General features: G+C 36.6%; 1 long non-coding RNA gene across 1 annotated transcript; it reads right to left on the bottom strand.

Annotated features, from left to right (window-relative positions):
- Nucleotides 1–3904: 3904 nt before the first annotated feature.
- Nucleotides 3905–18244, bottom strand: LOC138715362 (uncharacterized). The gene is made up of 3 exons (XR_011336256.1): nucleotides 17837–18244; nucleotides 13117–13294; nucleotides 3905–9271 (listed from the first exon to the last, which is right to left on the bottom strand). It is a non-coding gene; the product is annotated as an uncharacterized lncRNA (long non-coding RNA).
- Nucleotides 18245–22709: the final 4465 nt, after the last annotated feature.

The following is a 22709-nucleotide window of genomic DNA, read 5'->3' as shown; positions in this document are numbered from 1 at the left end:
CACAAATTTAAAAAATTGAACTTCGAAAAAAATGTATTCACGACAAATTAAAACACAAATACAGTTCAGTTAATAAATTAATATATTTTGTACTGGAATAGGACGCATTTCAAACCCATCTTATGCATACATACACTGCACACATGTCAGCTGTCATGTTAGGCTGGTATTCATAGTCGACACTTTATATCACCACTTTGCAAAGTAACACTTTTGACGAAAGTGGCTCTTTCATATTATTGGTATTCATAGACGACTGAAGAAGTGCACTTCACAAAGTGTCACTTTACGCCAGCAAAGTGTAGAGTTACAATTTGGTTGGTAACAGAAGTCCCACAATGCCTTTCAAAACAAGTGAATAAACAATAACAAATTAATGACGTATAACCTACAAATTACAATGCTTGTGATTTGAATTGGGAGCCTAATTGATCGCGCGAGAAAGAAAATATATATTTAAAGTTGTTTTATTTCAGTTTCTAGTTTTGTTGACGATAGTTTAGATTATTTCAGTCAGTTCAGATATATAACATTTTATTAAATAGTGATACTGCTGGTGAAATTAGGTTAGGTTTTGTACAGTACATAGCTGATCCATTAATTTATATAGTTAGATTAGGTTCTGTACATATCTTGTTCATTGATTTATGTCGCTAAGTTTAATTTTGTATGTATCCGTTCCACTGATTTATATAGTTTGGTTAGATTTTGTACATATCTTCTATTAGTTTATATAGTTAGGTTAAGTTGGATTGAGTAGGTAAAGTTTTGTATATATATATATATTGTGACAGCGACGTGAGATTCGAACTCACGACCAGCGTCTCGCAAGAAAGCAGATCGCACAGGCTCCACGGAACATTGAGTGACGTCGCGCGGTGGAGAGAAGAGAGAGGGTGTATTACGACAACGCGACGAGTCTGCGCGCGCAGCTGCTATTTAACGCAGTGAATGTGGAACGACCTTCCCGAATATTCCAGAAGTCTGTCGATGTAGAGATATCGAGATAATTCTCTACACACCTGTAGAAGGTTCTCGCAACTATGATTTTGCTATAAAAGAGCAGGTGCCAGCGAACTAGTTTTTCAGAGTTTTCAGTTATTCAGTCAGTGAGTAAGCCAGAGCAAGCAAGCCAGACCTGTGTGCCGGAGTTCGACTCGAGTGTGCGTCCGCATCTGCGTCAGCATCCGAAGGCCTGAGTTCGAGTGCAGTGGACCGCAGTTGGAGGGACCTGAGTTCGAGTGCAGTGGACCGCAGTTGGAGGGACCCGAGTTCGAGTACAGTGAACTGTCTCTGAAGGTCTGTGGTTCGAGATACTGTGAACTCGAGTGACTGAGATAGAACTGTGAACTGAGAACTGATAGTTCTGATTTGTAAATAGTGCTTTGTAAATATTAGTTAAGATTATCAGTTCATTGTTGTGCGTAATAGTCCAAGTAAATTGTCATTGTCGTCGGTGGAGTGCTATAACGAATAGTGTGTTGAGTGAAGATCCAATTGTTGACGAGAGCGTTTAAGGTGAATTGTAGAAAGGAATTATTCGGGAAGATCGTTCCACATTCACTGCGTTAAATAGCAGCTGCGCGCGCAGACTCGTCGCGTGACGTAATACACCCTCTCTCTTCTCTCCACCGCGCGACGTCACTCAATGTTCCGTGGAGCCTGTGCGATCTGCTTTCATGCGGGACGCTGGTCGTGAGTTCGAATCTCACGTCGCTGTCACATTTTTTTTTTTTTTTTAATCCTATTGTAAATGTGACAGCGACGTGAGATTCGAACTCACGACCAGCGTCCCGCATGAAAGCAGATCGCACAGGCTCCACGGAACATTGAGTGACGTCGCGCGGTGGAGAGAAGAGAGAGGGTGTATTATGTCACGCGACGAGTCTGCGCGCGCAGCTGCTATTTAACGCAGTGAATGTGGAACGATCTTCCCGAATAATCGGTCCAGATGCACCACCATCATCTTCCCTCGAGGTTGTCGCTGGATCCGGTACACCACGTCGTTGATCCGGGTCACCACGCGGTATGGTCCATCCCAGGCACGCTGCAGCTTTGGTGATTTCCCTTTGGTCCTGGTAGGTCGATACAGCCACACCAGGTCGCCCTCCTGGAATCCTGCAGAGTTGGCCAATCTGTCGTAGCGCACCTTCATCCTGTCGCTGGCCATTTTGAGGTGCTCTCTGGCCAGTTGGTGAACTCCATTCAACTTCTCGGTGAGTTCTGCCACATAGTCAGTCGCTGGCTGGTCGGCGCTGGGTGGCGTGCCAAACAGCAGATCACAGGGCAGGCGCAGCTCTCTCCCGAAGACCATGTTTGCCGGTGTCATCCCTGTTGTATCGTGGACCGAAGCTCTGTAGGCCAAGAGGAACAGTGGGACTCTGGCATCCCAGTCTCGTTGATGGTTGGACACCACCTTCCGCAGATGCTCTTCCAAGGTTTTGATGTAGCGTTCCACCATACCATCAGACTGTGGGTGGAGGGGAGTGGTCCTGGTTTTATGCACCCCCAGACGCTCGAGCAATTCTCCCATCAGGTTGGATTCGAAGTTGCGCCCCTGATCGCTATGCTGATGCTGATGGGAGAATTGTTCGAGCGTCTGGGGGTGCATAAAACCAGGACCACTCCCCTCCATCCACAGTCCGACGGTATGGTGGAACGCTACATCAAAACCTTGGAAGAGCATCTGCGGAAGGTGGTGTCCAACCATCAACGAGACTGGGATGCCAGAGTCCCACTGTTCCTCTTGGCCTACAGAGCTTCGGTCCACGATACAACAGGGATGACACCGGCAAACATGGTCTTCGGGAGAGAGCTGCGCCTGCCCTGTGATCTGCTGTTTGGCACGCCACCCAGCGCCGACCAGCCAGCAACTGACTATGTGGCAGAACTCACCGAGAAGTTGAATGGAGTTCACCAACTGGCCAGAGAGCACCTCAAAATGGCCAGCGACAGGACGAAGGTGCGCTACGACAGATTGGCCAACTCTGCAGGATTCCAGGAGGGCGACCTGGTGTGGCTGTATCGACCTACCAGGACCAAAGGGGAATCACCAAAGCTGCAGCGTGCCTGGGATGGACCATACCGCGTGGTTGATCAGGGTCCCGGTTCTGACACCAATGTGAATTTTATTAGTAACAACAATGTAATTTATTCGTCACAACAATAATTCCTTTCTACAATTCACCTTAACGCTCTCGTCAACAATTGGATCTTCACTCAACACAGTATTCGTTATAGCACTCCACCGACGACAATGACAATTTACTTGGACTATTACGCACAACAATGAACTGTTAATCTTAACTAATATTTACACAGTACTATTTACAAATCAGAACTACCAGTTCTCAGTTCTTCTATCTCAGTCACTCGAGTTCACAGTATCTCGAACCACAGACCTCCAGAGACAGTTCACTGTACTCGAACTCGGGTCCCTCCAACTGCGGCCAATGCACTCGAACTCAGGTCCCTCCAACTGCGGTCCACTGCACTCGAACTCAGGCCTTCGGATGCTGACGCAGATGCGGACGCACACTCGAGTCGAACTCCGGCTTGCTTGCTCTGGCTTTCTCACTGACTGAATAACTGAAAACTCTAAAAACTGCTGTCGTTCCTTCGCGACCGTAATTTATAACCACAGTGACGTAACCTCGAAGTTTCCACCCGTCTCTAGAGATGGCATTCCAGAGAAATCCAGAGCCCTCTCCTCTCTACCAGCACCAGATGCGCACGCAAACTCGTCGCGTGACGTAATACACCCTCTCTCTTCTCTCCACCGCGCGACGTCACTCAATGTTCCGTGGAGCCTGTGCGATCTGCTTTCATGCGGGACGCTGGTCGTGAGTTCGAATCTCACGTCGCTGTCACAATATATATATATATATATATATATATATATATATATATATATATAATTTATATCGTTAAGTTAGGTTTTGTACATATCTCCTTCATTGATATATCGTGTTATTTCCTTTATTTTCATTTTTGTCTTTTTCGTGAATAGTGAATAAAAGTAAAAAAAGAATGAAATAAACACATTACTACTGCTATTATTATTATTATTATTATTATTATTATTATTATTATTATTATTATTACTATTACCATTTTCTCTCTCTCGTTTCCATTATTGCCTGCTCTTCAGGAATATTTTGAATGCCAAATGTTTCTACAATGCATAATAAAATAGGCCTAATAGTATGAGATCTCTTTTCATGGTGAGGTTATGACTGCACATGAACTAGAGACAGTAGATGTATTGCTTACCGGCGTGAAAATATATATTACCGGTATCAAAACAGTAATGGTTATATCAACATCAAGATAAATCTTATCTCAAAATACAGGTAGTCAACAAAAATCAAAATCATTTTAAACCCAATATACGAGTAATTATGGAATCTGCTTAGAAGGCAGGCACTTGAGATCTCTCAATGCTAATTTATAGTTATGCCTACATTAGATTGAAGTTAGTTTAATATTATTTAAGTTAACAAATTCGTTTCAGTAATAAAAAAAATAGATTATATAGGCATATGTACCTACATATCACTTCATCGAATTGAGGTTATAAATATACGAATGTTACTACAGAAATATCTGAACTATAATATTATATATATATATATATATATATATATATATATATATATATATATATATTAATGTATGGTACATATCTGTAGCATAGAATTTTAATGCAGTCAATAACTGTATTATTGGAGGCACTGGCAAACCTCTATTATTCGTTTTTGTCAACCAGTCATCGAAAATATAAGCAATCTCAATAAGTTTCTTTATCAGATTGGAACAGTTTTTAAAATTCTATATCATTATAAAATTCCACGGGATTGTCTTTAGGCATATCCCTAATGTAGCGCTTTTGTACATTGTCCACATTGTGCCATCTCTTCCTCACATTCTAATAATCGACAACTTCCTAGACGTACGCCATTTTTCTACAAAGTGTCACTTTCGGCTCAAAGTGTGGTCGAACTACACTTTCATCCAAAGTGTTCCTTTGCACCAAAGTGTCGACTGTGCAACGGAAAAGTGATACTTTGCGTCTTCCAAAGGACACTTCAATCGAAAGTGTCGACTATGAATACCAGCCTTAATCTTAACATGATATCCTGAAACATTATTAGCATGCATTACGATTTCCATGTTCCTCCGGATCTTTGATCATTTTAAGATTTTTGCTGTAAGTAAAGGATCACAATCTCATACTTTAGTGGTACTGATTTTCTTCTTAATTCAGCTATCCACTTTTCAATGGTTGCTTCTAATTCCTGTTCACCATAAGGATCTATCATTCCACTGTCCACCTTCTAAGTCGAATTTAATAACTTTTTTCACACTACCACACCAACTTAAACGAGTTCTTCCTCTTTTCCTTCTGTCCTTGTGGGGGACCAATGAATTATCCGTCTGGGCCATCTCTCCTCCTCCATTCTTTGTACATGACCATACCACTGCAGTATCCGTTTTTCAGTCCTGTTTACTACAATTTCTCTTGCTTCCATCTCTGCTCTAATAAAATCATTTCTTACATGCTGCAACCGAGACACTCTCATACTTCGACGTAACCCATCCATCTCAGTGCTCTCCAACTTTTTCCTCCATCTGTCATTCAAAGTCAAAAACTCTGACCCATATATAAGGACACTCTCTACCACTGTTTTCAAGATACATTTCTTAGTTGCTTTTGTCATTTCTCTGTTCCAAAGGATACCATTCAAGGATCTAATTATTTTTCTCTTTTCTAGTTATTGTCCTTTTCACAAGTACCAGAACTATCTATAATTGATCCTGAATATTTAAACTGGCTGACATTCTTAATTGTTACACCATATACAACCAAGTCCTCTCCTTTCCCTCCAACAACCATATATTTTGTCTTCATAAAACTCACTTTCAATTCGTGTAGTCTATACTCACTTACAAGCTTGCGGAACATATACTCAATATCTTACTGATCTTGTCCTACTATTACCTGGTCGTCGGCAAATAGCAAGGTATGCAACATATGGTTATTAATATTGATGCCCATACCTCTGCATGAGTCATTCCATTTCTTAGAGGCATTCTCTAGGAAGATTTTAAATAAAGTTGGTAACATTCCACACCCTTGCCTCAAACCTTCTGTAGTACAAAATTCTGCTGATAGATTTTCCCCCATTTTGACACATACTATATACTTATACATTCTCCTTATGAGGTCTATGAGAGGATTTGGGACTGCAGTTTTTTGTAGGGCAGTCCAAAGTCGATTAACTGGTACTGTGTCATATGCCTTTTCTAGATCAATGAAGATAAAATGTATCTCTTTTCCTTCGGTTAACATTCTTTTCATCATCTGTCTAATTGTAAATATATGGTCTACACAGGACTTGTCTGTTGTAAATCCAGCTTGCTCTTTGGATATCTCATTTTGTATTAAAGACTCCAATCATATCTTGATTATTTTACTGAGTATCCTATCACTGATGCCAAGACATTGATACCTCGATAATTCATTGGGTTCCTCTTTGTATATTGTACTTATATATGATAAGGTCCATTCTGGTGGAATAGTATCACCCTCTATGATCTGGTTGAAGAGTTTGGTTAAGATGGTACTGATTTTGAGAATTGAAAATATAAGACGCACAAACTATACATTTATCACACTTGAACTTGATTCTGACACCTGTACTGCTAATTCAAATCCCAATTAACAATGTTAACAATACTGACATACTCACGTGAAAAGTTAGTGGTATGTACTATCACCTTAGGAGTTCCGCAGGAGGAAAATTGGGCAATGTTGCCAACTTTACTTAGAATAAGCCAAGTACCCGTATTTTTTACTTGTATATTTTGGAAAGAAAAGTGCGTGGGGTATTCAAGAAATTACATTTAATTATGTGTGTGGCACAATAAAAAGATAACTTAAGAATACTGGAAAGGAAACTAAACTAAAACTGTATGAATTAATGGCAGTTAAAGTGAAGTTCAGAATTATGGAATTAAGCAAGAATAAGGAAAGAAAAATTGAGGCCGAAGAAATTAGATTTTTAAGAAATGTTGCTGGATATACTCTACTAGACAAGAACAGGAACAAGAATATCAGGAGAGAACTCAATATCTGCAAATCAACAAATAAAAATATACACCAATACAGAAATGCTGGAAGGAATATGGAGGTCAGATACAGGAACACCACATTATGAAATTAACATTAAATTATAAGGATAGAAGATATGTTGGCCGACTTAAGAAGAGGTGGGTACAACAATTCTAATTCATGACATTTGGAACTGGCCATGCAAGGCTTAATCCCTGAAAATGATGATGACAACGAGTATGATGATAATTAAATTAGTTTCCACACATTCAGCAATATCGCAGAAATTATGAAAGGTATAAACAATATACCCTTACCCTTTTTATTCTTTATCTTATTAGGAACAAAAAAGTTTATTAGGACACTTGTTGTAGAACCGACCTGAGACAAGTTACAGAGTTACGTCATACATCTTGAAATGGTGACTTTGCACAGGCTCTCTGCCACAGATTCAGACAAAACACCTCTCACTCATAAGCTGTACATGCTCAGTAGTCATGCTGTTCCTTCATTTAAAATCTTACGGACTAGGATATATGAACTTATACCCCTCCACTATACTGGGTGTAAAAAAATACATGCTACAAGGCTCGGTGGTAGGTAAGTGCATACTACGTGGTCATATTTTGTTAATAAACTCATGTCTGGAAACACTTTGTTTACATGCTAACATCTCTGAAATGTGGAGGAGAATATAGGCAGTATGGATCACAAAAACTAGGAAAGAAGTACAGTAAAAAAGACAATTGAAATTAAAATTGCACCCATGTCCAGAGACCCATCCCCAAAAGTCTGGCCCCCTCGCTCACCTGACCTGACACCATTGGATTTCTTTGTACATGGAAACCGAGACTCCCATGGAGACACAACAAGATCTTATGGCACGAATTCAGGTAGCAGCTGGAGTCATCCGAGATATGCCAAGAATATTTCCAAGAGTTCGACATGACATAACCAGGAGATGCACAAAATGTATCGAAGTTGGTGGCAGCCATTTAGAGCATCTTCTGTAGTTGATTAAAATAATGTTTACTTGCAGTATTTCAATTGCCTTTTCAACTTCTTTCCTAGTTTTTGTGATCTGTACTGCCTATGTTTTCTTCCACATTTCAGAGATGCTAGCATGTAAACAAAGTGTTTCTGGACATGGGTTCCTTTAACAAAATATGATCACGTAGTATGCACTTACCTACCACCAAGGCTTGTAACTTTCTTTTTACATCCTGCATATGTTGTTAAAAACTTGCTACACTACATTCATTTAATACAGTTGGTATTAGCATTGTGCATTATAGGCGCTATGTTTGATTCAAGTTTGTCAAGTACAACGAAGTTCGATATTTGCCAATGTAGGAGGAGGCTGTCGTGTTTGTTCCATCTTGTTAAAAAATATTCTCTGTTCTCCCCTCCCACCCATTCATGTTTTAACCGCTTAAGCATTTTAGCACAGATCTTGCGATTAGTTTTTCATATGAAATAAGACGAAATTTTTAATGTCTTGTTATCTCTCTCATGTTCAAACATTGCAGACACTAACTGGTACAACTTCTACAAACTGAAGCACCACAAAAGCAGTATGATTGTCGCACGTGATTTGAGAAGAATGCTCAACTATGATATGATTCCAATTTTAAATCTTGTTCACATTTTTGTAAATAATTCATAAATAACATCTGAACCACATTACTGTGAATGGATATCTAGCATTCAAACACTAAAACAAAAATTATATCAACACATTAATTGTTCATATATGATTAATTAAACAGTGACTATATATACACAATTCAGATCTAACAAATATTTAAATATATTAATTAAAAAAAGTCAAATATTCCTAACTTAAATATATTAAGCTCTTCATGAAACTGTTCCCTCATTTACCTATCACAGCAGCCATAATATATATTCAGAAATTTGTCTTGTATTTCTTTAGCTCCACCTTCATGTGATGAATATTCGTCAGCTGCGCACGAGCATTTGCTGTTAATAATTTTTGGAAACGGTGATAGTACTGTACCAACTGGGTGAGAGCCAACTGCAGAAGTGAGGAACCAGTCACCAAATTGGGAAATGAAGCCAGGATCTCTCGATTCAACTCCTCCAAAGATCGTTTCCATCCCGCAGAGAAAGACTGAACAAGTGCCAATGCTTTTTCTGGAAAGAAGATATAAACTTTTAACCTTTCAGAACATTTTGCAAAATATACAGTCATTAGGACTGGCTATGTTTACTAAATTTTGAGCTCTCAAGTTCCAGTCATCACTCATCAGGAAAAATGAGAGGATTCAGAAATAGGTGGCATACCTCTTGTTGTATAGGTCTATGCTTTGTGTCACCAAATCCTATCATCGGAATTTCAATTCTCTCATTGAAGGGTACACAGGAATAACGATCAAGGTCCATTTCAGAAAGTTTCGAAAAAAAAAAATAATTTTAAAGTTTTAGTATTTAGTTATATGTGTATATAATAGAAATTGACGTGGTGGAATGTAAAGAACGATTATTTCTTATTAATTATACAATGCCATTTTGTTCTAAATTTGGATGGCAACAATGGAAAATGCAATATAAACAAACAATGTGTAAACTTCAAAATAAGAACGATCAAGTTCCAAATATGAATCTTCGAGATACATGGGATACAGCGTGCATTATAGTGAAACACCACTTCTACCTCAGACATTTAATTTGCTTTTGATCGTTTTATATATAATTTCAAAATATAATTCTCCTTTTCCTTTCATTGGTCTTGTACTGCAGGACTGCAGAACTGCTTCTTTATTTGAAAGTCATTGAATGTTGCCGTTTTCAAATCTAATAATCCTTGGCGCTACAGCTCATGACCGACCAGCCAGTTGCTGGCCTCACGTCCACATGCCGAAACACAGGTGGACGATCATCTAATCAGAATGGAGGTACCGTGTGGTTAGCATGATGATCCCCCAGCCATTATAGCTGGCTTTTGCAACCGGATTTCGCTACCAATCATAGCTCCCCAAGTGCATCATGATACTGGGTGGGCACCGGTCCCATACACTGGCCAAAATTTCACGAGAAAATTTCTTTCCCCATGAGGACTCAAACCAGCACGCATTCTGTAATGCGAGTCTTAGGCAGAACGTCTGAGACCACAACGTCACAGTGCAGGACTTGAAATATGTCATCATATAAAGCAGTTGAACATTTTCAACTCTTTCGCATTGTTCTTCTTCTGATTTCTTTTTAGTGGCTTGAAATATAATTAAAATAATGTTAGAAAATGGCTATTATAGATTAATTTGGATGTTTAATAGCATTTGAAATTAAAATGCTATAAATAAAATTAAAGATAAAATAATTTTGACAAATAAAATAGAAACTCACTATATAGCTTTCATATCATCCGCTTGATGATAATCAGGAACATATTTTTAGTACGGTATCTTATTTTACATTGTAGATTGCAATGGACCTCTAGGCGAAAGGGCTTTCTTTTTGCAGTAGCTATTCAGAAATTCTCCCCATCCATAAAGTACTTCTTCTATCTTGTAATCAACTATGAAGAATGGTTCAGGTTCCTTCCTAGGATTAGCAATCTCATGTCACATAGTCATCAGGAAACTCACATCTTATCTTCTGGTTTATAAATTCTACATTATTATTGCACTTGAGGTACGAATGGCCTCTTATTGGAAATGTTGCCAACAAACAAAATTTCTTCACTATATGCACTAAGAAATGGAAAAATCGAATCACAATAAAATTTGTTATTCTGTCATCAGCAGGATTCATAGAACATATTGAATTTACGCATAGAGTCAGGCAAAATTTCAAAACAGGAATACCACAACATTAAGCATACTTCATCATGCGCTTTGTTCGAAACCGTTCTGGACTTGAAAGGTATCCAAACATTCAGAACACTTTACCTCATACAAAGTATCTCTTTTCCTCTTATGTAGTTCATTTTGAGTCGCTGTCGTTTTTGCCTATTCAAATTGTGTACCTGAGTTGCATCTTTATAGTTGTTTATTTCTAATTCAAGTTGAGATATATTGGTTCTAAATTTATCGCAAATACATGCGTCACTTCTGAAATACCCAAAACTTATGCTGACCTCATAGTATTTACAATGATGTCCTGTCAGGTGAGCATTCTATGTAGCACAGGAAGCCATTGGATTTCATTCACTCATTAATCTACTACTTTCTATAAGTAAAATATTCTGAGAACATCTCAATCCTCAACACTTAAACAAGCGTCTTCTGTAATGTATTTGACTCATGATCTGTATTCTTTTTGATGAGTTAGAAGTACATCAAAAAATTTTATTTTCTTTGTACTAGCATTCTGCATAGCTATATTCTCTGTTATTTCTGATACCTCCATTTCACTTATGACTTAATTTTAAGACAACATCTGGAACAACTAACACAAGCCTGAAAGAATGTCCATGAAACAAGCTGCAAATAAGACCTTGTTTACTTTAGTGCAAAAAATAATCATTGCATTCTTACTCAACAGTGCAAAAAGTAATGAAATTGTCATCAGTGGCGCAGCCAACGGGTGGGCCAGGTGGGCCTGGGCCCAAAAAAATTTATGAATTTTTAGTTTTTTTTTTTTTTTACGGAAAACACTCAACATCAAAAATAAACCATGAATCCAGAGCAATAATTAAGACACCTTATTTTATTTGGTTTATTTAGACCATGTTCTTGCTCTTGCAAATTCATTATCGGAAGCACCTCAGTCTTCAAAAATGGATATTAGTAAATGTTCGTCCCTCATTAAGACAATGATAGAAAACTTTTCAAAGCTCCAAAACGGAGAAAAATTCGAAGAATTTTATTCTAGTGCTGTTTGTATGACGGAAGTTTTCGGAATCAGTGTCTCTGCACAAGAAAAAAAGAAATCATTGATCACCTCAAATGCCACAGGCTCATGTCAGTAGATTTACTGGCATGTAAAAGAACAGGACAAAATTCCGGCACACCAGCGATGCTCATATAACCTCTGCAATTGTGAGCGTCGTTAAATAAACCATAATTAAATTAAATCAATCACCTCAGTCTCTGGTAAGAGACTATTTCGTTACTGATGATGGTGACGCTATGCTGAAAAGTTACGATTCAGAACAACAAGATAAGATTTTGCTGACAGCAAGTTTATATAATATACTTGATAATGTCATATCAGAAATGAAAAGATGGTTTGAAGAAAATTCTGTTTTCTGCGAAGCAGTATCAGTTGGTGATCCAAAGTCTTCTGATTTCATGAACTTCAAGATGCTGCCAGAACTGGCTGACTTGTATGGAACTTCAAATTTTGTGTTAAACATAAACAAGGAACTTCCAGAGAAAGTGTTCCCTGTGAATATTAAATCAAAACATGTGTGTGACCTATATTCTAAACTACAGAACATAAGCATGGGTTTGGCATTCCAGGAACTACTCCAAGTTTTACAAATTATAGGCCTACTGATCTGTCCCATCACGACTGCATCCGCAGAAAGGAATTTTTCTGCATCATGACGAATAAAAACTTATACCAAGACAGCCATGTCAAGCACAAGGCTTTGTAATCTAGCAATTTTATCCATCGAGAGGAAGAAAAGTTGTAATATGTTGAAAGACTCATCGTCAGTGGTCAACAGATTCGTGCTAGGAAATCTCGACAGCTCCAGATCAACTTATGAAGCGTTTGTATGACTCGCATGATTGTTTATCATAATTTTGCATGTTATTAAATAAGACTTCCGAGAATGAGTTTCAAAAGAGTTGACGACAGTGCCACTGTCAGGTACTTAATAAGATCCTGGCCTGTAAATGCAGTACCAATCTAAGATAATAGCTCGACCATTACCTTTCTGATTACACAAGTAGAGCCACAATAATTTTGGTGTCAGAACTGATCATAACAAAACTGATGACCGGTAGAACCAGCCATAACAACATGTTGGAAGTATCGAATATCTATAGTGGCAGTAACAAAATCAAATGATATGCAACAAAGATACTCACTCTCATGATTTTTCAGTTCATCTGCTTGTCCCTTGTCAACCAGCACTTCACCTTCCTTCACAAACCGCAATATGCCACCAAAGTGAGGTGACAAGATTTCTTCCACATATTCTGCACTGCGAGTATTGAACTGTTCACGGAAGCCTTCTGCCTCTTTAGAATTATCCCGAGTGCGTTCCTTAATGCAAACATCAATATTTTACTTTACATTTGTTTGTTTATCAACTGTCCGAAGACAGGTCTGAACCTCATTAGTGACATCAATAAAAGTGCATACACACATAGGGAACAAACAATGAACTAGTGATGAAGCGAACTTTCACTGTTTGGAGCAACATACAAATAATCAGCAAATGGTCAGGGAACATTCGTGTTTGCTGGTTATTCGCAATAATGGTAGATGATTTATTATAGTAAGTGCAGCAGTTATTATGGGCTGTCTAACAAAAATTAAGTTGAAAAATAAAGGGTGATTGTGATAGATTCCACTATACAAAAGTCGCAATTGATATAGAATAGAAGCATTGACTTGTTTAATTACTTACGTTAAATTCAGTGGGATAGTTTTAAAACTTCTGTCGAATTTCAGCAACAGACTTTGAAATGTTACTATGCAAAATAGGCTAACACTTTGCAAGAAAGACAGACTGGTGAGAAGCAATACCTGTTCATGAAAGATTAGCACTAACACTTCAATATCTGGCAACAGAGGATTCGTATACAAGTTTTATGTATTTATTCGAAGTTTCCAAACAGCCGAGTTCCATGATTTTTCCAAAAATTTCCTGGTCCCGAAATAATTCAATAAGGTTGATGCAGACTGTATTTATAATTTCTGTCACCTCAGGCAACTAAAGAAATGTTGCCCCCTCTACATAAATAATGATATATGAAAATTAGTCGAAATGAAAACAGAGAATCGAATAATCAATATTCAAATAGAATTAATTAGTAAAAAAAGAAAATAATACAAAAGAAATAAAATTAAATATAACTTTAAATGTCAGTAATGTATTACAGTACATTCAGCGATCTTCTAGAGGGGCTTGTTGTTTCACTCCTTGACTGGTGAAATAGTTACTTCATTCATTGCTCAGAATGCTGGATCTAATTTTACTTATTTCATTTCCATACTCATCAGTCATTATTTTAATTACATGGGTGCTGATCAATACTGACATTCATTTCACTTTCATTATTGTACTTATTGTTAGTTTAGAAGATGTATCACATAACAGTGACGATGTACTCACATCAGTTTTTGAAAGAATACCTCAGTCTCATTTTGAACAACTGTGTCTTACAACATAAGCACTTTTTGTTTCTTTTCTAATTATTTTAAGTTTTCACTGTTTTCTATATTCAGCCTCAATTCTTTTCATATCCGAACTTAATAATACTAATAACTTAAAACTTCATAATTTAACAACTGCCGACAGTCATTTTAAACCTGTAACTTGTGTACTAGTTCATTTCAACTGATAATAATAATAATAATAATAATAATAATAATAATAATAATAATAATAATAATAATAATAAAATTTCAGGTATTTAACCAATAAGTTACCAATTTTTGCATAGAACAAGTATTATTTTGCTTTAAGATGTTATGAGCTGCCATGTAAAAATAAGTACGGTAACTTACAAGCTTTAATTATGTGACGCACATGTGAAATAAAGCTTGTATATTATAATCAGACAACCTTACTACCTTTTACTAATTAGTTAATTAATTACATCCTGTTCGCATATAGTATAAAATAAATATTGTTCGGATATATAAAATTAATGTAAAATGTTTGTCATAAATGCACATGTGTATAAAATTTCTCAAATTTTCACAGCTTGAGTATGGTACTAATCCCAAAAATTTGCCATCCAGTGCCATGGTTCATGTTGGTCCATGCGTAAATATGGCCCTTTGTTGATGACATCTTCTTCAATCCATTCCAGTTTTGATATACTAGTACTGGTTTGTGAAACAACAAACTACGAAAAAGTGACAAATCCCATCCACAGTGAATACCAATTTCCTTTGATGTACTGACAAGCAATGGATCACATACAAAGCAAACCAAATGACTGGTTTACCTTCGCTGTACGTCCACATGTTCCGAATTCAGTCAGCAAATGCATTTGTTCATTGTTCGGTCGCTATATGGGCTTAAAACTAGTGTTGTGGGATTTAAACGATTACTTTAATCAATTAATTGATCAATTTCTGTTGTAAGATTAATCGATCAAAATATTTAATTGATATTCCTCTCTCGGAAATTGCTTACTTAAAAAGCACAATAATACTGTTATTTTTTTTATTGCAAAGCAGGTAGCGTAGGGAAAATTTTTGCACAAACACTTCAGAAAGAGATGCAAATATGAGGACAGTGACCTAGTCTACCTCTATTGAAAGTTGAAACACAATGCGAAACCCTTATTAAGTTTTATGGTTTTCCAAGAAAACTTCCACCATGTTGATAGCTCATCTTCCTAGCATATGAAATACATACTTTTCTGGGCTTGTCTCCCTCATCCATTTCAAAATAGCCATGTCTATACTGTGTGCAAGTGAGAGCATAACTACCTTCTTCTCTTTTTAAAATCTGGCAATTCAATTACAACAGGGGCCAGTCTTCTGTTTCGACCATTGTACTTTTGCAGTTGCAGTTTCTGTACTGAGTTGGTATATGAAGGTTGTGTGTTTAGTTTGAAAAAGAAAAAAAAAATCAGTTTTCTGTGGTTTGTGAAAAGTGTAAACTCCATTATATCATATGAGAATTTGAGAGGCAAACTTGGTGAAATGTTAGGATTTAAATTAAACGATCGTGGAGAAGTGCTTGACAGAAAAAAAGTTTTTTCGTGTTTAGTGATGCAGGAAACATTGTTACTAAACATAGAGCGGCACTTAATTTGGAGCATGTGAATGCACTCACATGTTTAAAATCATGGATGAAGCAGTATTAACTAGGTGAGTCTTCATACTTTTTGTTATTTATGTTTGTCTCAAAAATTCCCAGAGAAATTGACACAATAAATTATAAGCCTCGTAATAAATATGTTAATAAGTAATTAAAATAGTTGTTCTGTAATATAACAATACAATATATACAGATATACAATATTTAATACTTATGCTAATCACCTAACACAAGTTGAGTGGCTCAGTGCCAGACTTGCCTAAACCACAATTACACTGAAAAGAGTTATTCAAGTCTAAATTGGACGTCATTTTTTTTAAATAATCACATGTCAAAAGAAAATTATTTCTCTTTTACCGTAATCTAGTATGTATCTAGTTCATGTAAAAAAGTAAGTTGAAAAATATCATTAACCCAGAAATGTGTTAACTGTAAAACGAATGATAGGCAAGTTTAGCCCTAAAACAAATTATATTTCAGGCCCAAACATGTGGCATAGGCAATGTTAGGCAAGTTTGGCCCTCGTAAAAAAAATTTAAAACCCAAATAAGTGGGATATGCAAGTTAGGTTCAAAAGTATAAGACATTAAAATCATTGCAGGTCAGTGGTATGATGCCCGATTTATTGGACTAATTAACAAAGTTACGAACTATAAATCTTTGGAACACAAAGAAAAATATGGAACTCTTTATTCATTATCCCTGTCAGTTGCTTCCATGTCTGGATTGTTGAAACCTTCTCCTCTTACTTTCAGATTTCGGTAATAATGGTGGTAAATTGGAGGGATATATTTGAGTAGTGACATTAAATCTTTCTTCTTCTCTTTCGTGATTGGCCGACCTCTGGGATACAGGAGGTTCAATTTCTGAGAAAAGTTTCGCGATGGGCGCCCTCAGAGCCCTTTCCGTGCTATATCAACCACATCAAAATCTATGCAGTCAGACACACTGTATGTTTTGTAGAAAAGATTCTTGGGTTCATCTTTCCGAAACTGTAACCATCGAATCTTGAGCCATTCCACTTTTTGTTTATTTTCTGATATCTTTCTGTCTGTTATTTCATTTTCTAAAGTATCTGAACTATATAATAGTTCGCTAGTCATACGATGGACCTGAAATTTTGGATTTCTTTTCTTCGCATCAGCTATTACTCTTTCCCACTTTTCAGGAACATATACTTCGTGATAGCGTTTAGACCTCTTGATGACTCCAAAGTCTATGTCACAGATATCAAAACTGTGGCCAGGAATGAAAAATTTTTGATTGATCACTTGAAGGATTGGATGGTTTTGGCAATACGTAAGATAAGAAGAGAGCTGTTCTGCCCTCCACAGCTGTCACTATAGAGTGTAAGAACTTTGGTTGTCTGTGGGAGAAAATTGTTGATATGATTGAGAAGGCATGCCATTTCGAACTCTATAGTCATCTAAAATGACAAAATAAAATGGTACATGTGGTGACATAAGCTGTAAATTTTAGCCAAACAACAACAATTATTCGTACTTAGCACTAAGCTTGCCAAACCAACCTCATCAAGGGATTTTAATAGATTTGATTTCGTAAAAAACTACCTTTAATTATGTTTCATATGCATGCAAATAGAGCTAAACTTGCTTACATTATAAAATATTAACTGAAAATATCCAACAAAAATAGTGCCTAACCCTCTGCATTTCTTATGGGTTTTGAAAAAATGTAAGAGACAAACTTGCCTAAGCGTCACATTATATAAACTTTGCAAAAAATACAATTAAAAATAAGAAATCATCCATTAAAATATACTTATTACAAAAATTACTTACCTGATGAAGTCAGATCACCATAATTGGGTTGATAATCTTTGTCAGCATCACTGTTATCTTCAAACATGTTATGAATGGACTTCAGGTCTAACTCTTCATATGCCATGTTTGTTTGTTGCTTAGGCAACTATGTCGCACAACTTGCGTCTAGAGCCTAACCTATTCAAAAGCTTTCACTTGAGTAAATAGTTAGAATTTCGCTCGCCAGGTGGCAGTGGTGTTACAGTTTTCGTATTAATAGACTCTTTTGACGCTAGATGGCGGCAACACTAAAGCCGAAAAATAGAGATGTGTATTGTTTTATTAAGTCTTGCTGCTTTACACTCTATTCCCTGAGGAACTTTCAGTAAATATGTTAAAGGTTAAAAAATATTTGGCAAAAAATATTAATTTACAAGCTGTCCGACAGGGAATATGATCATTGTAGGTCTACTAATCAAAAGATCATTGTAGGTCTACTAATCAAAACCAAGTAACTGCAAATGGAAAGAAAAACCATAATTCTGATGACAAAATGTAGGCCTATTCTGATTTCCTGAAATATAATGATTTAACATAATATACCATTTTATGAGGTCAAACATTTGTTTGAAAATGTCGATTCCTCAACATATTCTCAAATACTTCAAAACAAAATCTCATCTAGCTCTGATAGAAATTAAAAATCAGAAGAATTCAACACACGGCAGTGATACCAAGCCGAAAAGTTATGTTTCCAATAATGTACGATGCAATATAGTCTCATAGCAACACTTCATTGGAGAGGAACAATATTTCAAGATATAATTCTCATAAATTAGATTCCACTTGTGTAGATCCCATTATGTAAAATTTATCCTCCAACAATTTGATGAATTCTGGAAAAAAAAGCTAATGAACAATTTTCTAAAACAAAAAATAGAACAATTAAAGGATATAATTAGCCACCTACCCATTATCTCCTGGCTTAGTTGCTTCATAGGTGGTGCCTTCTCGGTATCACTTGTGACCTGTCTTCAGACAGTTGACTAAACAACAAGAAAACAAGGGATCAAGATGTAAAAACCAAGGATATAATATGCCTTTACTGAAATCAGACATTTTCCCTAGGACTGGTATTTAATTTTAATATTAGGATAAATTACTATCTCGGAAATTTCAAGCTCATAGGGAACTTGCACTCTAAATATCATGCAGTCGAATACAGGGGCGTTTTAAATGAAAATAATACTAATTGATCTTATTTCTCATTACGAATGTCATAACAATAGAAACTTGTTAAAACTAGGGTTGCCATAATGAAGAAACAAAGAAACCAGTACATGATTCACATGTCAATTTGATCGACAGGAAAAAACGTAGGAATTTATAAGAAACTTATAATTTATTTTTCAAATTAATATCACTTGTTTACTTAATGTGGATGAGACTGGCCACTTCAGTAATACATTTTACCTTATCTAGCACATTATTTGGCATGCAATTTACATTATTACCATTTATTTTAGCACCACACCATTCATGTCTGTATATCACCGTCACAGAACCTCTCATACTTCTCAGAACTGTGAAGAGAAGGAAGGATGAGTTTGTGAAGCTAACTGCAATTTACATTTACCATATTATACTCTATCTGCAGATGTGTTTACTAACTTAAGTGATACCGTAATTTGTTTCTTTCTTGTATCCACTGACTATTCATCAAAGAAAATGATCTTTGAACATTGGTATTATATCCACATAGAGAGAAATAACAATTCTACCATTTGCAGCTGTTCTAAGTACTGCACCACGGAAATACAACTGCGACAAAAATTTATCGAGATTTCGTGTGAAATCATATTTTTAGAAATTTCCTCTTTGTTGTGCAGTAGGAAAAAATTAAATTTTATCACCTAGTCAGACAGAAGGCTCTTACTGAGTTCGTAAGACGTATTATCTTGCACCCATTTGAGTATCATTTGAACACTATCTTACAAATTACTGCATTTTTCCAGATTTCTGTCCGACTTCATTCAAAATCGTGGACATCAGTCTTTTCTCCCTACACTATAAAGCCATGGACTGTCTGCGGCATATGGCAGCCCTTTGTTACAACCCAATTCCAATTAAATTTAATGCATTTTCTCAATTCTCTTCATCAGATAAATCAGATCATTTTGAAGGGATATGTGTTTACATTCACAAAAATATACAAGTAAGCTCTTGAAGGATGTTTAATTTACATTCAAACAATATAATTTATTGCAAACAATAAATGCATAATATTCTAAATTGCAAAACTTTAATTAATAATATAATTTGTTTATATCTACATTTTATACAGTTATATTACTGAATCATCAATCAATGCAGAGAACTTAAATTGTACAACGAGAAAGTGAACTGGGCATCAGCAGAAATATTTAAATGTTCCTTATTAATGTTGGAATATGTCTTGAAATGTTTGTGAGATGCCACAGAAACTAGTGAAATGCCATAAGTACGCCTCAAAATTGATGTTTCTATTTCGATAAATAAGATAAATTGATGAAATGAAGAAACTGCTGTAATGGAATTGAAAACTGGCAAAGCTATAGGAAGTTTTACAGGTTTTCCCAATTGCAGGGTCATGGGGATTGTGTCAGTCTTCAGTCTGGGCATTGCACACAAGTATCTTTGTGGCTACTCCGTGCCGAAAGTGAGTGTAAGCTCACGTCTATCACGTGTGTTGTGGGGGAAAGGCGTCATAAGACACAGCTTCTCTCTGGTGCTGACCAGCCTGTACAGCTACCACAATACCCCTGATGTATGGGACGATCCCCAGCCAGAGTGAGGATTTTGATTACTTAAGAAATGATCTATAAAAGACCCAAAAAGGGAACAACTGGATAATACCCACGGCAGAGCAATGTCGATAGTCGACATTACTCGCTGGCCACTAGTCACCAGGCCGTACCAAGCCGTGCCAAACAAAACACAATCAAAATGGTGGTAGTAAAATTCGCGATTATATTCTTAAATAATTCACTGCATTAGTCAAGTGCAAGACTTCTGGCTTCTGTTGCATTCAAACAATTATAAAATACGATAATTTTGTCCAGGGAGCATCCGTTTTTGATGCAAAGATAATTTGTTTGGCTTGTTTCTTAAATAAAATTACGAAATGGCGTTCCTGTGCTTAACATTTAATAAAAAAAGAAATATAGCAAAATTGTTTTGTCTCGAGACTCTCATCTAATTCACGTAATAGGTCAAGTAATCTACTTCAATATATTTGCGCAAATATATCTTGTAGCTAACAGTGGTGCTATCTCTCAGTAATGTTCAGAACGAAGGAGGTAGAGAGAGAAAAGAAACAAATTTCTCCCTCCAACGACACCACACACCAATGTCGTGTTCTTATGTTGGCAAGATTGTGTATTTACTTAAATTTGGTGCTAAACATAACGGCACAGTTCAAAGATACCGTGGGAATTCTCCAGTTTAGCGCCAAAATGTTATACTATAATGACTAGAACCCGGAATTTTAGGTGCTAAAAGTTAATATTGTTCCTCGCTATAGTTTAATATAAAAGTCATGCCTCCACTTCATTGAAATGCTATTCTTGTCATTCAGTATTTTCCCTTCGGTACTGCTAAAGGTCTCTAATCCTCTTAACCACCACTTACAAACTAGCGCACGATTTACAAGATCATTGCCATACCTCTACTTCATTGAGATGCCATTCTTGTCATTCAGTATTTTCCCTTCGGTACTGCTAAAGGTCTCTAATCCTCTTAACTACCACTTACAAACTAGCATACGATTTACAAGATCATTGCCATACCTCCACTTCATTGAGATGCCATTCTTGCCATTCAGTATTTTCCCTTTGGTATCGTTAAAGGTCTTTAATCCTCTTAACCCCACTTACAAATTAGCACACAGTTTACAAGATCCATTGCTCAGTCCTTCTTCTGACTCTGTTGTCTATTATTACATATCAGACTCTTGTGAACTAAGCTTAAAACTTTCCTCATGGGCACTAGGCCTACTTCTATTCATCTACACTCAGTGACATTAACTTTTAGCACATAAAATTCTGGGCTCTAATAATGACCTAAAATGCTGAAAAAACAGACCTAAAAACAAACAGTCCTATACATAAGTAGTCAAAATACAACCTTAAATTAACAGCTCTTCAGACTGTCTACTATGGTATTCCCATATAAAAGTATAAAAATTTCCCACACGAACACAAATTTTCCCACAACCTACAGTGTGAGCTATAATAAAATAATTAATTAGGTCATAATTAAATGTTCAGCTACAATAAAAGAGAAGGGTGGATGTACCAACCACCAAATCTCCTCCACATCTAGCATAGTGTATCCCAATAGCGGAAACTAAAATGGATGCTGGTGACTTCAAAGGTGCTCTAGTTCAATTCTTTTATTTGGAAGCAAAGAGTACAACTTAGCTGAGAGCTTCATGTGCTATTCTATTCTCTTCTTCCTTTTGACATGACTATCGAAAAAATACTTCGAAGTTCTGCATTTGAATGAGGTAGTGTCAGTACTAATTTTGCGAGTTTTCCTATATAGGGAAATTTTACTTCGTCATTGAAGACTAGCTTAAATTACTAAAAAAAAATTACACGACTACTATGAAGTAGCCAATGTGTGTTATCACCATTTAATTTGAGAAAAATTCGTTCCAGCACCGGGAATCGAACCCAGGACCTCTCAGCTCTACCCGCTGAGTGCTCTTTCCAACTGAGCTATGCTGGGACACGATCCACGGTGCCGGCCGAACTCCTCTCATAATGTTTTACAGCCTTACTACCTGCACTTTAGACAATGTAAGTCATACATGCAGGAGCGCATATTTAAATGACTTTATGGCCATATTCAACATCAGTTTGTGAAAACT

The sequence above is a fragment of the Periplaneta americana genome, chromosome 15, assembly GCF_040183065.1.
Source record: "Periplaneta americana isolate PAMFEO1 chromosome 15, P.americana_PAMFEO1_priV1, whole genome shotgun sequence".
NCBI classification, from domain to species: Eukaryota; Metazoa; Arthropoda; class Insecta; order Blattodea; family Blattidae; genus Periplaneta; species Periplaneta americana.
Note: the sequence above shows the minus strand (reverse complement) of the source record. Positions and strands in the feature narration are given on the sequence as shown.